Raw genomic sequence first — 17,950 nt, 5'->3', positions numbered from 1 at the left:
TATATAGTCTCTCATCCTCCCTTTCTTCCCTGCTGTTTGCTTAATCAAAAGTGAATACATGCACCAATATATGGAAGAGCCCTTCCCATAGAGAAAAGATTGACCCAAAGCCCAAACAGGAAGCTTCTCTCTTCATCAACAGATTAGCAGGAGTGTTAAAGATATTGAGTGAGTTGTGTGGCTCAAGGATGATGAAGAATGACATAAAACATGAGGTCCAGTGTTTGAAACACATGAAACGGACACACAAATGTTTATTTTATGTGGTTTTTAGCCTATTTTCTCAGTAACAAAGTTTAGTCATATTCATACAGGGTGCATCTAGCATAGGGGAAAGAAAAGTTCAATCTCTTTGAACTTTAGACCAATTATCAACCAGGTGGTCTTGGGTAGAACTTTTGGCTTCTCTGAGTCTCTGAAGCCTTTTCTTCAAAATAAGTATTCATATATATGTACTTATGGCCAATGTAGTCTGAGAGTAGTCAGTCAAATGGAGCTCTGACGACCTATATTTTCCTGGGACAAACTTCAATTCCTTCTGTTGTTAAAGATGTGACAGAGCAAAAGAAAAATGATATCACTTATTGAGCTACTTTATTCAAACCTATGACTTGTATTATTGAGATCTGTGGCCATTATATCTAAGCCAAATGAAACATCTAAAAGCCAGGGTTTCATAAACGTTTTAATTTTAACCTGTAATTCAGGTATCAAGCTTCTTCCAGCTATATATCCCCACTCATTAATCACATGATTGGTTTTGGCATTTTAAAATGATTTTTAAAAAGCTGTTTTTTAAAGGGAAAAAAAATTTTGCTGATACATCATTTTCAATATTTCTTGTCAGTAAATTTGCTGTTACAGGGGTTATTTGAATTGTCTTAGTCTGTTTTTTAAAAGTGAACATGATTCTTTTGTATTTTCAGATTTCTTTTTCTCTGCTTTGATGATTTTTTTCTTCCTTTCTTGTCATAGCTCTATCTGTGTTTTAAAGCAAAATTTTAAGTCCTGAAAGTAGAAATTGGAGCAACTTCTTAGTATTGCACAGTGCCTAGCTACCCTTATTTTATTCTTCATTCTATATTTAACATACATTTTTAAGGTAATAATAAACTAAACTTTGGCCTTTAGAATCTTTAAATTAATTAATCAGCAAGAGAAAGGTCTAAGCATAAAGCAAAATGGAGAAAGAAGCAAATAAGACTGGAAAGTCACTGCAAAGTCCTAAAACAGAGTATATAATGGTCTTTTGCATACATGTATATGCATGATTTAGCAATAAAATTTTGAGTTAAAAATTGAGAAAAAGAGCTGGGCATGGTAGGGCATGCCTTTAATCCCAGTACTTAGGAGACAGAGGTAGGAGAATGGCTGTGAGTTCAAGGCCACCCTAAGACTACATAGTGAATTCCAGGTCACCCTGAGCTAGAAAAAAATAAAATATAAATAATAAATAAAAAATATATAAAAAATATATAAAATATATAAATATATAAAAAATAATAAAAAATAAAAAAAGAGAGAGAGAACAGGGGTAATGACTTTGCAGTCCTTTCATAGAGCACAGGCTTATAAAGTAAAGCAGTAATAAAGTAAGGAGCTTCCTTGACACCTTATTGCAGTCACATTCACATTTCTGGCAGAAAACTCCCGGCCAAGAGCAACTTGTGAGGAGAAAACAAAAAAAAGGAGGTTTATTTTGGCTTACAGACTTGAGAGGAGCTCCATGATGGCAGGGGAAAATGATGGCATGAGAAGAGGGTGGACATCACCTCCTGGACAATAGCAAAAGGACAGTGTGCCAAATACTGGTGTGGAGAGGCTGGCTATAATAACCATAAGCCTGCCTCTGACAATACACAGCCCCAGGATGCTTTAATTCCAAAATTGCCATAGGCTGAGGGCCTAGAATTCAGAACATGTAAGGTTAGGGGGACACCTGAATCAAACCATCACATTCCACACCGGCCCCCATAAATTCATAACCATACATGATATAAAATATAATGCATCCAATCCAATTTTGAAAGTCCCCCATAGTTTATCAATCACAATGATGTTCACATAGCCCCATAGTCCAAGATCTTTTACTGAGCTATAATACCAACCCCCCCCAAAAAAACCAAAATGGCTCATAATAAACATTCACACTGTAAAAGATGGCATTGGACATAGCAAAGAAATATTCAACCAATACAAGATTTAAACAGGGCAAACATCAAACTGTGTACCTCTAAGTCCATAAACTCTGATCAGTGACAAGTCTCCAAGTCCAATAATTATAGCAAATGACAAGTCTTTGGAGTTCCAATTTTGCCCTTCCAACTAAACTGCTCACAGTCCTAGAAAACTTCATTTGGTGCCGAGAGCTCTCCTTGGCAGTGATCCCATAGTCCTGGCATCTTTACCACTACAACCATAGTTTATCCTCATGGCTCCATTGGGTTTCCATGCTTCATGCTTTACAATGTCTATGGCCATTTTAAAAATACAAAACCATGTTACAAATTCAATGAGTCTCTCTTTCCTACACTTGTTATACTCCATAATACCAGGTGGGGTACCAATTTGTTAATCTATGGCGGGAGGGAATAAAGCAGATGTTAAAGAACAGTATATTCCTTTAGCATTCAGGCCCCTTTCAAAGAGTCTTCATTCTTCTTGTTGTCCCAATACAGGTCAGCTGGCCCAATCTCAATGGTTGTACTCTCTCATATAATTGCATCTTAACAGGCAGAAGTTTTAGCCCAAAGATCTCGTTTTTCGGTGCCATATCCCTCTGCTCACAGCACTCCATTTGTACATAATGCAACCCTGCACAAGTTTTCAGAACACAGGCATAACAGCAAGCCTCTCAAGCAAACTGCTTCTAACGAAGCCCAGGCAAAGCTCTTTCTCACTCTAATAAACCAAACCTCACAGTCCATACTTCTTATTGCATTCAGGTCTTTCAACTCTGGCCAGAATAATCCATCAAGCTGTACTTACAGCACTGCCAGGTGTCTCTTAAGCAACGGTTCCAAATTCTTCCACATTTTTCTCAAAAATCAGCTCCAAAAGGCCAAAAGCCACACAGTCAAGTTTCTAGCTTCTTGGTACCAACTTTATTGTTGCAGTCAGGTTCAAATTGCTGGTAGAAAACACCCAACCAAGAGAAGCTTGTGGGGGAAAAAAAAAATGTTCATTTTGGCTTACAGACTTGAGAGGAAGCTCCATGATGGTAGGGGAAAATGATGAGTGGACATCACCTCTTGGACAACTTGGCAGCTGGACAGTGTAGGGAAGCTGGCTATAACACCCATAAGCCCACCCCCAATAATACACAGCCTCCAGGAGGCTTTAATTCCCAAATTGCCATCAGCTGAGGACCTGGAATTCAGAACACCTAAGTTTATGGGGCGCACGTAAATCAAACCACCACACACCTGTTGACAGGAGCAGTCCCTGACTCTGGCAGACACCTTGCCTCCATACTGTCACCTGTGTTCTTTGTAGTTTCCTAGGGGGCATGGTGAGGACTTCTCTATTTTTCCCCCTTTACCTCACCTTTCTCTTTTATTTATCCTCCTTTTTCTTCTCACTCTCCTTCTTAAATTGTAAAAGGATTTAGTTTGGTATAAAAGGGTTTTTCCTGCTTTGTACACAAGCACTGTCAATTGTGCCTGATCAGAGCAGGATCTCTGCATTTAAACTTCTGCTACCAGAATTGTGAGGTGCATGACACCAAACCCTACAACAATACCACTGAAGTAGTTTTTATCCTGCAGTGAACACAGGAGCCAAATGAGAGCCAGACATGCAGGATGAGTTCAACTACCACACATATTTGAGGCTAAGGGGAAATTACTTCTGGGAGAAGTAAAGTGTTGGCTTAAAGTCAGTATTAAATATAAATGACTACTGTCAAATCTTTTGCTGAAGCAGAAGTTGATGGAGGGGAGGGAAAAGACGGGAAAGGGGGATGAGCCCTTTAAGAAGAATGTTGTCAGCACAGGGGAGATAATTAAAACAACAGGTAGTAAGCAGAAGGCCAACTGGTCATAGATCTCCACTTTGTCTTGATGTTAATGGTGTCTTTGATTCAGGGACATGTAAAAATGTCCAATTATATCCATTCAAATCAGGCAGAAAATAAACCCCTACTTCAGAAATATGGGCCTCTACATATCTTTGCAGAATGCTGAGCAGCTGTGATCTGACCAGCCCTACTGTTCCAGTTTGGGTGGTTGGTTATCTGACTTTGTTAGCTGAGTAGTAAGATCTACAGAAGTTGTTTCCAGAATGCATGTGGCTGTATTGTTCTAAACTGGCTCAACATCCTTAAAAGTTGCCTCCCTCTTGACCAAGAAGAACACAGACTCATCCTCCCAAAGGTAGTACTTCTCTTTTATTCATTCTCTCTGTCTGTCTCTCTGTCTGTCTGTCTGTCTGTCTGTCTGTCTCTCTCTCTCTCCATCCTTGGGTTTGGACAAGCCAACCACTCCCAAGGGTCTCCTGATACATATCTCCTTAATGAATTACAGCAATCTGCATTGGCATTTAATAAAAATAATAATAACAATAATAATATCACATTGACTGAATGCTTGTTATACACTTATCAGTTCATTCATGATAAAAGCAATGCTGTAGGGCACTGGAGATGGTTCGATCCATAAAATGCTTACTATGCAAGCATGAGGACCTACGTTCAGATTCTTAGTACCTGTGTAAAGGCCAGGTGGTAGAGAAGCACAGACCTGTAATTCCAATACCTAGTCTAGCCTAATCAGTGTACCCTAGCCCAAGTTCTTTTCTGCATGGCCTGCCAAGATTGTCCTTTGCTGCAGATGCATTGGTTAATAACAATTGAGACATCTATGCCACATATGACAACTTCTGACAGATGACTCTAAAAAGGCCCTTTTAATGTTGAATTTCCTAGTACCTTTTTTAAAAAAAAATATATTTTTAGGGCTAGAGAGATTGCTTAGTGGTTAAGCACTTGCCTATGAAGCCTAAGGATCCTGGTTCAAGGCTTGATTTCCCAGTCCCACATAAGCCAGATGAACAAAGTGGTGTGTGTATCTGGAGTTCAAGTGTAGTGGTTGGAAGCCCTAGTGTGCCCATTCTCTCTCTTTCTCTCTCTCTCTCTCTCTCTCTCTCTCTCTCTCTCTCTCTCTCTCCTGTCACTCTCAAATATATAAAAATAAACAAAATTTAAATTTTTTTTATTTATTTGAGAAAGAGGCAGAAAAGAGAGACAGAGAATTGGCATGACAGGGTCTCCAGCCGCTGCAAACAAACTCCAAATGTATGTGCCATCCTGTGCATTTGGCTTACCTGGGTGCTTGAGGAGTTGAGCCTGGGTCTTTAGGCTTCACAAGCAAGTGCCTTAACTGCTAAGCCATCTCTCCATCCCCATTGTACCTTTTCATAACAGCCAGTTCCTAAATTTAAATTTAAATCCTAGGTACACTGGATGATGCAGTCTTGTTTGGGATGGTCATCTTAAAGTAACACTTGCAACTTGGAGTGAGAGGTCCTTGAGGATCTCAGGTGTCTGCAGACTGTAAATATGATCTGAAAGAATACTCTGGGCTCAAGAACCATTGCCAAGTTTGACCCTTTCAGAAAGGATCAGAGTGATGAAGTGTAATAAAGATGGTCTTTGGGGGAACTGGAATCCCTTAGCAAGTTTTCCCTTGCCAATAAGATCTGGAGTTTAAATCCAAATTCTCAGAAGGCTGAAGCATCAGCAGATGCCTGAATTAATTCCATAATCCAAATTTCACGTTACCTTTTTTTGTATTCATATGGAAATAAAATCAGTGTTCTGCCAGAATTTTAGAGTTCCACCAGCATCAATACCAGGCCCAGTGGGTCCAAGTCTGAACTGGAGTCATCTTTGGATGATCCTGTTTCCTTCATTGTTTATTTTCCAATGTATCAGCTGATATAGTATGTCCTTCTTCTCAGGCAGGGATCACGTACTTGGAGGAGTAATTGGCCATCTGTCAGGGGGACAAGAAGCCACAGGATATACATGACACTTCCTACTGGAACATCAACAAAAGAGAAAATTATCTTTTTTTTAACTCCACACTAAAATAAAATAAAAACCAGAATAAAATGGAAAATTCAAATGCTTTATAAAACTTCAAATTTCAAATATATTTTGAGCTGGGGGCAAGAATTTTCAACTCCTTATCTCAGAGGCCCAAATATGTTTCCTCTCATTACAGACCCTTTGAATGGTACTTGAGGAAAATTGTACAAATGTACCTCCTCCTGAGCTATTAACATTTTAACAAGGTACACTAATTGGAGGAAAATACTATCTTCTAACAAAAAAAAAAATGTAAATTAAGAAAAAAAAATAGACTGAATAAAGAAAAAATAAAGTGTTTATAGGAGTCTTTATAAATTTAGGGCATCAGACTTTCATATGCTTCATTTTATACCAAAGAATCTGACATAGAGATGGGTATAGTAATTTGCCCAACATCACATAATTCCAGAGAATAACACCAGGCCAGGCAATAAGTAGAAACAGTGCAATAAGAGAACCCTGCTGGGGCCTTGCATGTCATTGCCCACAGTCAACCATCCATCCCACCAACATGAAGGAGCCATCTGGATTGTGCCCAGCTAGTGTGTAAATGGCAGATCTCTAGGCTGCCCTGTGAGAGAGGCTTGCCATGATCTGAATGGCACAGCAGGGCTCTACCAGACCCAAGCAGGAAGAGCAAGCTTGGATTTAATCACTCAGGAGATTATTTCTGTTGACTACTGTTGATCCCTCTGGCCTGGCCTGGGATAATTTGGAAACAGATGGAGACGAGGTCTCTGAAGGAACTTCACGGAAGATACACAATTATTGCCTTTCCATTTCTGGTTCTTTTTGTCCTTTAGGATCTGGTTTATCAGATCTTCTCTCCCTCTCTCTCTCCTACTTTCTATTTCTCTGCCCCAGTTTTTTCTTTCTGTCTAAGAAACAGGAATTTTGGGGTTCTTTGCCAATATACCAACATGCCAACATACCAACAAATTTAGAATACCCTGGATTCTTGTCTTAATGAATCTAAAGAATGTAAATCCATAGGCCAGAAGATAAGGTTTAGGGAGACTATTAGAGTAAGAGAAGACAATGCAGAGCTCCTGCCATATGGAGGGCAGGGGGAAGTAGAGAACGCTATGGGGATAAGGGGGTGGTCTCTCCTCAGCACAGCTGGGTGGAAATGAAGGAAGCTTACCCGAACCTCCAAGTTCAACAGGCAGCTAAAAGAGGCCTCGCTCCTGGCCAGGGTCTATTTATAACCATTTTTTTAAAAATTAGTTTTCTATTCAGCAAATACAGGCAGTTTGGTACCATTATTAGGCTCATCCGTGACCTACCCCTTCCCCATTGGCCCCTCCTTGTTGAGGTAAGTGGGTCGTGCATTGTGGAGTTAGCCCACAGTTATTGGATATAACCTTATTTTAATGGGTTTCACCTTCAGGCTCAGGTGAGCCAGAGTGAGGGCCGCTTGTTCTGCGCTAAGGACTAGCTCAGGAAGAGGCCAGCCACGATGCCAATTCCTAGGGGCAGAACTTGACCAATCACAATGTCAGGATTCGATTTAAAATTCTAGGAAAGGGGACCTCCCTCCCAAAAGGGGCTCAAGTTGTTTATGGAAAAGCACGGGGTTAGGGAACTCCTATAGGCAAGAGATCAGAAGTCAGATCTTTCTTTGATCTCTAGCAAGATGGAGATGGCTTGGAAATTCCTGCCTTTACTTTTTTAAAACTTTTTTTTTGTTTACTTTTATTTATTTCAGAGTGACAGACAGACAAAGGCTATAGATAGAGAGAGAATGGGCACATCAGGGCCTCCAGCCACTGCAAACGAACTCTGAACTCCAGACACAAGTGCCCCTTGTGCATCTGGCTTATGTGGGTCCTGGGGAATCTAGCCTCGAACCGAGGTCCTTGGGCTTCACAGGTAAGCGCTTAACCACTAAGCCATCTCTCCAGCCCCTGCCTTTACTTTTGAGGCCCAGTCACTCTAAACTACCCAACAACACTCCCTCTCATCTACGCTCTATCCCTGTTCTCACTATCTTCTGCTTCTACCCATTTTCTCTTTACTTGATTTGAGAAATTGTCTCATTTGCTAACAAGCTTGTGGCTGTAAGCATCACAACATGTAATTAAAAATATGTAAGCCCATGACAGCCTTTATATATTACTCATAGTTTTTGATGTGTGTGTGTGTATATATATATACATATATCTGTAATTCAACTTGAAGTATTTCTTCCTAGTCTGTGAGATCCTCTGCACAGGCTAGATCAGGCTTTCCCAGGGGCTGCCGGCTGTCTGAGTGGAAACCCCAGCTCCTGAAGTGCCTGGTTTGCACTGCATCAGAAAACAACACTGGAAGCAGTTATTTCCCAGGCTTCTGTTTTCTGTATCTCCATCAGCACCCTAGGCTTTTGTAATTAGCGTAATGAATTTTAGACATGCTAAATGTAAATATTAAACAAATTCATAATTTTTAATTGGAATATCACAGGGTTTCTCACATATTACAGTACTCCTCAAATATCTTTAAAATTTTTTTGGTCTTTGTCTATGTGTATATATGATGTATGTGTTCATGTATGTGAATTTGGGTACATGAGTACCATGGCATGTGAGTGGAGGTCAGAGGTGTTGAAGTCAGGTTTGCATGGCTGGTAGAAATCATCCAACCAAGAGCAGCTTGTGGGGGGAAAAAAATGGAGGTTAATTTTGGCTTACGGGATCGAGGGGGAAACTCCATGATGGCAGGGGAAAACGATGGCATGAGCAGAGGGTGGACATCACCCCCTGGCCAACATAAGGTGGACAATAGCAACAGGAGAGTGTGCCCAACACTGGCATGGGGGAGCTGGCTATAATATGCATAAGCCCGCCCCCTCCAGGAGGCATTAATTCCCCAATCTCCATTAGCTGGGAACCTAGCATTCGAAATACCTAAGATTATGAGGACACCTGAATCAAACCACCACAGAGAACGACCTTCCAGTGTTAGTCCTCACCTTCTATCTTGTCTGAGGCAAGATCTCTTTTGTTCTTGCTGCTCAAAGCTGAGCTGCTTCAGGAGCTCCAGAAGCTTCTGTCTCTACCTCCCATCTTACCTTTGTTGTGTTGCAGTACCCAAGCACACCACAGCTTCAAGCTTTTATGCGGGGTCTGGGAATTTTAACTCGGATACTGAAGCTTGTCCAACAAGCACTTTTTCCACTAAGCCATCTCCCCAGCCCTCAAATATCTTTCTATGAGTGAAATACAAGGTTCAAGAGGTTGGAAAGAGGCCTTTTTGCCTTCATAATGCTTAGATTAGTTTAAACACTTGATACAACACACACACACACGTGCACACACACACACACACACACACATGCACGCACATGCACACACACGTTCTTGCTAGAACAGAGTATCTGGAGCTGTGTGAGATCATGCCCAGAGATCGCTGTTTGAAGGATCCAGGTCCAGACATGAGTCAGGAGGATTTCATATTGTCTGAACTGTAGTGAAACAGGATCTGGCCTCTGTCATATCTCCACATTTGCCCCAAATGGGCCTTTAATTCAAGTAGGAATGAATGCAAGCCAAAGGACATGTCTGCAAAACAGACTGCCGGAGCTGGCTGCATCTGCTGCGAAGGTTTAATGAACAGGGGAAGAAGGTGGTCTGAGATCTGCTTTCATGACCAACTAATATGAGAATGTGAGGGGCTACCTAGCCCTCTCCCCTCACCTCACACTTCTCAATGGCCCTTGATATTTACCAAAACTGACTTGACAAATTTGCATTAAATATGGGCTCCAGGCAGACCATACAGCAATATAGAAAAACAAACAAAAGTAGCTTTGTTTCCTATTTCTGCTGCCCCCAAAAGGCCTCAGAAGAAAACCAGAAGGGCTGGTAGATGACACAGTCCTTCACTAAGAGGCTGAGATATAAGCTCATGCTCACCTCCACCACTTGGTTTCTTTGCACTATTTAGCCATGTTGAATCATAATGTTATGAACATTTTATGTATGCTTTTATATGAACCTGTGTTTTCATTTCCTTTAATTTTCTAATATTTTATTTATTAACTTATTTGAGAGTGACAGCGAAAGAGAGAGAGAGAGAGAGAATGGGTGTGCCAGGGCTTCTAGCCCTTGCAAACAAATTCTAGATGCACGCACCACCTTGTGCATCTGCCTTACGTGGGTACTGGGAAATTGTAACCAGGTCCTTAGGCTTTGCAGGAAAATACCTTAACTACAGAACCATCTCTACAGCCCCTCATTTCTTTTTTTTTTTTTTCCAGGAAGGATTTCACTCTAGGTCAGGCTGACCTGGAATTCACTATGTAGTCTCAGGGTGGCCTCAAACTCATGGTGATCCTCCTCCTCCCTCTGCCTCCTGAGTTCTGGGATCAAAGGTATGCGCCACCATGCTCAGTTTCATTTCTTTTAAATATATACCCAAAGGCAGAACTACTGGATTGTGTGGTAATTCTATCTTTATCTATTTAAGGAAGAGCCCAACTGTTCTCAAAAATGGGTGTGTCATCCCACAGTCCCATGGGCAGTGTGAGGGTTCCACTTCTCCACTTCCTTGCTCTTGTGACCTGCCTTTATCATCATGGGTGTGGACTGGCACCTGATGGTGGTTTTGATTTGCATTGCCTTAGTAGCTAATGATGGGAAACATTTTTCCTCTTTCTCATTGGCCTTTTAAAGTATCTGTTTGGGGATTCCTAATCTAATGCTTTGTTCATTTTTCAATCTAATTGTCTATTACTGAGCTGTAAGAGTTCTTTATGTAGTCTGTATGTCCTAAATCAGACATGATTTGAACATTTTTCTTACTATTTGATCAATCAATCATTTCATTTTCTTATGTCACTTTAAAAAAAATTGAAATTTTGAGACAGGCATGGAGCTTACACCTTTAATCTCAGCACTGGGAAGGCTGAGGTAGGAAGATTGCCATCAGTTCAAAGCCAACCTAGGCTACAGAATGAGTGCCAGGTCAGTCTGGTTTAGAGTGAGACTCTACCTCAAAAAAAATTTTTTTAACTAAAATTTTCATGTTAAGGAAGTCCAATTTACCTATTTTTCTTCTTCAGTTTACCTATTTTCTTCAATTTACCTATTCCCTTGTTGTAAATGCTATTTATATGTAGTTAAGAATGCATTGCCAAGGGCTGAAGAAATGGCTCAGCACTTAAGGCACTTGCCTTCAAAGTCTAAGGACCCAAGTTTGATTCCCCAGTACACACTGAAAGCCAGATGCACAAAGTGACGCCTGTATCTGCTGGAGTCTATTTGCAGTGGCTAGAGGCCTTGGAACACCTATTCTGTCTGTTTCTCTTCTATCTCTACTTGCAAATAAATAAAATGTATTGCCAAATCCCCCAATCACAAAGATTTATATCGCTATATCTTCTTTTTTTTTTTTTTTTTTTTTTTTTTGGTTTTTCGAGGTAGGGTCTCACTCTAGCTCAGGCTGACCTGGAATTCACTATGTAGTCTCAGGGTGGCCTCGAACTCTCGGCGATCCTCCTACCTCTGCCTCCCGAGTGCTGGGATTAAAGGCGTGCGCCACCACGCCCGGCTAACAATATCGCTATATCTTCTTTATAGCTTTATAGGGCTTTATAGTTTTAGCTTTTATATTTGGGTCTTCAATCCATTTTCTGTTATTTTTAATATATGATACAAGGTAGGATTCCAACTTCATTCTTTTGCACTGGACTATCAATTTGTACCAGGAACATTTGTTGCAAAGATTATTCCCTCTCCCTTTAATGATTTTGATGCTTTTGTTGAAAACAGTTGGCCATAAACTCATAGACTTATTTCTGGACTTTTACTTTTTTCCATCTACCCCTGTCCAGGTCACTGTATCTTAGTTACTACTTCTTTGTAGTAAGCTTTGAATTGAGCAGTGTGAGTTCTCCAGCCTCATTCTCCTCCTACAAAAGGGTTTTTGTTACTCTGAGTTAAGTCCTTTTCATGTTCAAAACAAAAAGAAAGCTTTTCTAGTGTAGCTAGGATGTAACACCTGTAAGTGGTTTTTGATTTTTATCTTCTAGGGATTTAAAAGCAAACCAATCTTAAATTTCTATATTTCTGCATTTTCAATATAGTAGAAATTTCCTTTAAAAATTTACTAAAGACAGAATATTCTATACATTCCTCATTTCCCAAATGGCAGAATCCTTTTAAACTGTTTGGCTCAGGAAGCTTGTCCTATCCAGAATATTCTTAGATATGTGATGGCAATTTCCTTAACTTCAGACTTCTAGAATTTGTTCCTTGTTATCCAGAGAAGCCAAAGCAATAAACAAGAATAAATCTAATATCACTTCATCAGTCTATAAAGAATGAGTATTCTTTGAAACCATTCTCTTATTTAAAATTCTTGATCCAAGTATCACCTAATAAGCCACAGGGTCCTACCTCCTCCCCCACCCTCACGGGGTTATGCAATGGTCTCCAGAAGGCATATAAACCCCTCCTCAGATGAGCTGAGTGAAAATGATGTTAAAGGCAGTGGAAGCCTGCAGAGAGGGAAGAGGAAAGGATGGAGAACGAGATAAGTGAATAACCAATAGGAAGAGAGCAGGGAAATGAATGAAGAGGAGGGAAAGGAAAGGAGATCTCAGGAAGAGAGAGAGAAGCATATGGCAGGTATCAATTATTTACCATTTATGTACAATAAAAATGCACTTTAACTACAGGAAGAGCACCAAATCCACTCAGTAACCATTTGAAAGCATATGGAAATAAAACATAGCCATTTAAAGGGCTATAATAGATGTGCAGTGCTCTTTGCATTGCCCCTGAAAGAACACAAGTGTTAAGTCTTGATAAATTACACTTAAAAAGTAAGTGTAACATAAAAACGAAATTAGGCATACAAATAACCTCACACGTAGACATTATTTTCAAGTCTCTTTCAAACAGTTAATTAGAAAAGCCTCTAAGGGGCATAGCTTTTCTTCTCATATATTCTCTTGCTTTAACATGAGAGCCAAGTGAATGGAAGGAGCAAATAAACCGATCCCAGGGTACAGAAAAAGTCTACAGTCCTCTGCCCTGGGGAAGAAAAGGGAAATAAATAAGTAAACAGAACTGTCAGAACTGTTACCCTCATTTATTAGAGAACTGGATGGAACCGTTTAATCAACGGTCACCCAAAAATATGTGAATGGCACTTCTGTCTCCCAAATGCATGTGTTAAAAGCTTCAACATTCTTCACAAAACGCACTAGCCAATCAGCTCTCACTGTTAAGCTCACGTGCCCATCTTCATTAACATCTGCTGTGTAGTATAGTTGTGTTTCCAGTAAGTCAGGCGCAGCATGTTCCAGCCTGAAGAAAAAGAGTTTGCTCGATGAGGCTGTGGCTATTAGAACCTAAATTGAAACAGCAGAGATGGGATGTGACTGCTGACACACTGTTGTGTTCCAGCCTGTGTGCTCCCTGGAAAAGCCGCGGTCACAGGAGGGTCCTATCAGCAGTCACTGAGCAGCACACTCTGCCACCCTGGATCTTTTCTGTATTTGGGACAGAGTACGTTATTTCTGTATAGTTTTGTAAAGGTTACAGCTTGGGTTCCACAGAAAGCTCACTGTCTTTATAAACAGTGTGTTCTCACAAACAACCTTCACTGGGCTGGAGGGATGGCTCAGTGGTTGAAGGCGCTTGTTTGCAAGGTCCGTCATGTAAAGCCAGACACACAAAATGGTTCATGCATCTGGAGTTCATTTGCAGTGTCAAAAGACCCTGGTGTTCCCATACTCTCCTTTATCCCCCTTTTCCCCCCTTTTCCCCTCTCTTTTCTCCTCTCTTTCCCTCTCTCTCTCTCTCTCTCTCTCTCTCTCTCTCTCTCTCTCTCACACACACACACACACACACACAAATAAACTAAAATATTTTTTAAATATATTTTTTAAAAAAAGAAAGACATTCCTTCCTCTTAACAACCTCACTACTTCTTAAGGGCTCTACCTTTTGATGCCACACAATGGTGATTAGATTCTAATACAACTTTCAGAGGGGACAGATTATACTCAAAGCTCTGCAAGAATCTGAGCAGCACGTCTCCATGACCACCACAGGGAGAAAATCTTTGGCATAGGCTACTAATTCAGTAAACACTGGTTGCTTAGTTTTAATGGTGTGATTCCAGTAAGTCTTCAGGCTCAGAACACAAAGAGTTGCTAGATTCTATCTCACCCTCGTACAACAAACGCTGGCAAGAATGTGAAAAAAAAAAAAAAGAACCTGTTTACTGGAGGTGGGAATACGAACTGGTACAGCCACTATGGAAATCGGTATGGCAATTCTACAATAAAACTAAAAATAGAACTACCATATGATTCAGCTATACCATTCCTGGGCACATACCCAAAGGACTCTATGTAGGTCAGCATATTATAGAGATATTTGCACTTTTGTGTTTATTGCTGGACTATTCACGGTAGTCAAGATATAGAACCAGCCTAGAAGCCTATCAAAACTGGATAAGGCAAATGTGGTAAATATACATAATGGGATTTCATTCAGCTGAAAAGAAGATTGCCGTTAGGACAGCCACAGGAAAATGGATGGAACTTTAGAAATTTTTACTAACCAAAATTAGACGCAAAAAGACAACTGTCACATTTTCTCTCATGTGAACAATCTAGATTTAAATACTACATTTTAAAAAAAGTAGAAAGGAGACTGTGGGAGGGGGGAACGAGTCTAATGGGAAGGAAGAATAAGAGAAGACAACGGGACACGTATGTCATGGAAGCAGAACAGAGGATTCTTTGGCAGGGCTGAAGGGGACCACCAAGAGCAGAAGGAGGGGAGTCAAAGGAAACAACAACAAGGTAGATGGAGCTGGGAGATGGCTCCGCTGGCAAAATGCTTGCTGTACAATCATGAGGACGTGAGTTCTTATCCCCACCACCCACGTAAAAGCCAGACATGGTAAACACACACACACAACAAATGCACGTGCAAAAAGTATGGAGAAAACTGATGTTGGCGAAAAGTAAGTGGCTGGAATCCTTCACAGCCCAGGGGAAAGGGAAAATAAAAGGCATTTTGAAGAGATGATAGTAAACCTTGGCCAGAAATATAGGAAAGCCACTGACGTGGATGAAAGATAGCCAGGAAAGGAGAGAGCCAGCTAATGAGGAGAGAGCCCCAGAGCTGTCTTCTGTCTTTGCAGATACTGGAGGCCAAGATGTAGTCCATAAATTATACACTGACCCCATTTTCTAAATTTCATTAAAAACACATTTTTTTTCCTTCTTTATCTGAAAATTCCTCTTTCAGCTCTTACAAAGACACTCCTGGGTCTGTGTTATTGCCCAATAAGTAACCCGCTCCAGTGTGTGCTGACTGTAATCAAGCCTCGCCGCCGTCCTAACAACGTACCTAAGTGGGCCACAGACCTCCACCGCTCACCCTGTTGTGTCATTTCACTTAATTAATAACCAGAACAAAGATTTCAGAAAAGGATGAAATTTGATTACACAGCATTGTAATGGCACTCGAGTCTACAGTGAAGTCTGAGTGGGGTCTGCCCCCTTCGAATCAGCTCCACCACAGTACGGTGCAGATGTAAGCTCGGCTGCCCCACAGCCCCTCCCACGTGGCCTTTAGCTGCCTCTCTCAGTAATACTAAACCATTAGTCATGCCTGGGTCAGCGATGTGTCAATAACAGAATAATCATCGAAGGAAGTCTTCAGAGGAAGGACGGCAGCCTCAGCTCAGAACTAGCTCGACCCAGCAGCATCATTGCTGGTTGATTACGAGAATGGATGCTGAATAAATGGCCCCTTTGCATCTAGATACCTAAAGAGTGTTGATTCCATTATTCTGAGGTTTATCTGTGGCTGCTAAACACCTTGTTAGACCAGGGAGTGGCCTGGCTTTTAGTCCTGCTGATTGCAGCCCGCCCCTCCCAAGTAGAACAGATTCACTGTGGTTAATGGCTCTGGCATTTTAAATGGAAGTCAGTCAGCATGGGAACTCAGCACACTCACAACCGTGCAGAGCGGAAAGGGAAGGATTCGGGTTTGAGATCCTGAAGTTAGGCATATCTTAGATTCTGTGCTAGATCTCTGATAGATACAAATGAGAGGAATTGAGCATTAAAATTAGGACACGAGGGAGACAGGCACATGGGGAGGAGGCTAGGTGAATACAGGCACGCAGGCACGGTCAGAGGAGCTGGAGTGAAGCCTGCAGCAGAACCTTCCCTAGCTCCTGCAGCGGGAGCATGGCCCTGCTGACAGCTTGATTGGAGACTTCTGGCCTCCAGACCTCAGAGAAAATAACTTCTGGTGGCTTCAGCCATTCTCTCTGGGGTACCTGCTAAGCTTGTCCTAGCAAACTCTTTCAGGGAGGTGATAGCTTGCAGCCAGCAGGCCTGCTTGAAGTTCTACCCTCAGCGTTTACAGGATGAGTAATCGTGGGCAAATTACTTAAACCCCTTGACCCTCCATGTCTTATACGACTAAGACAAGAATACACTGTTTACTGTGGGAATCACAAAATTTATTATGCTACTCAAGACTCTACATAAATAAAATAATTTGCAAACTCTGGGACCCAGGGAAGGAGAGAGGGCCCGGGCTAGGAGATGTAGAAATATGCTCAATATTGGTCATGACAGGTGACCATTTTCATCAAAATCAACAAGGAGCATCCCCCTAATGCTCTTTTTTTCCTCTTTGCCTTGCGTATATGTATACTCAAGTCCACGCCGTGGCGCATGGAGGTCAGAGGACAGCTCCAGGTGTCAGTCCTCACCTTCACCTTCTTTGAAGCAGGTTCTCTCACTGCTCACCTCTATATTCACCAAGCAAGTTGGCCTGGATACTTCCAGAAGATTCTCCTGTCTCCACCTTTCATTTCACTGTAGGCGCACTGAGGTTACAAATGCCACCAGGGTCTGGCTTTTTACTTGGGTTTGGGGAAATCCAAACTCAGGTACCCACACAGCTTAGCAAGAGCTCTGTCCATTATGCTATCTTCCCAGCTTCAGAAGCTCTTTTGTTAATAAACAAGTATTTTTTATGTTCATTGTTATTGAAATAAATCCTGTAATCTCTCATATCCAGCCGTTGCATAATTGTATTAAGTGGGGGTCAGGGAATGGGGAGAATGTCCAGGAAACAAATGCCTTTGAAAGGCAAATCCTTGATCTATATCCTTAATATGGTGTGATAAAAATAGCACTTCCTGTGGTCTTCCTCTTCAAACCTGTAACCACAGTTTAACTGTAAGAAAAACAAATTTTCATGGAAGATTATCTTACAAAAGAATGTCTCACCAGTGCCCTTTATTGATAAGGTCATCAAAGTGAGACCTGCCAAAGCCAAGCAGAGGCCAAGCAGATATGATACCAACTGCAATGTAGCCTGCTGAATGGCAGTCTAGGAGAAATACTAAGTACAAACCAAGAAAATGTGAATAAACTGGACTTTAGATGGTAGCATACTAATAGTGTCCATTAACTGTAACAAATGCTAACAGTGAAGGGCTAACAGGGAAACCAATAATGAGAAAATGGAAATACTCAGAACCATCTCCCTCACTATTCTATAAATCTGTTCTTAAAAAATGAAGTCTTCAGGGCTGGAGAGATAGATGGAGTAGCAGTTAAGATGCTTGACTGCAAAGCCAAAGGATCCAGGCTCTAGTCCCCAGGACAGACATAAGTCGGATCCAAACGGTGGCACATGCATCTGGAGTTCATTTGCAATGACTAGAGGCCCTGATGCACCCTTTTTCTCGCTCTCAAGTAAATAAAAATAAAAAGTATTAAAAAAATTAAGTCTTCAAAAAAGACAACACAAACTTTGCTTTCATCTTTTGAAAAATATTAGTCACTTAAAGGTATGACTGGCAAAAATATTCTCTTCCACTGTG

At 41.1% G+C, this 17,950-nt stretch overlaps 1 pseudogene; it reads left to right on the top strand.

Moving 5' to 3' along the window:
• Positions 1-17,950, top strand: part of LOC101608484 — a 137,410-nt pseudogene that overhangs the window by 77,778 nt on the left and 41,682 nt on the right.

The sequence above is a fragment of the Jaculus jaculus genome, chromosome 4 (genome assembly GCF_020740685.1).
Source record: "Jaculus jaculus isolate mJacJac1 chromosome 4, mJacJac1.mat.Y.cur, whole genome shotgun sequence".
Classification (NCBI taxonomy): Eukaryota; Metazoa; Chordata; class Mammalia; order Rodentia; family Dipodidae; genus Jaculus; species Jaculus jaculus.
The sequence above is the reverse complement of the archived record's forward strand: the minus strand, read 5'-3'. Positions and strand labels throughout refer to the sequence as shown.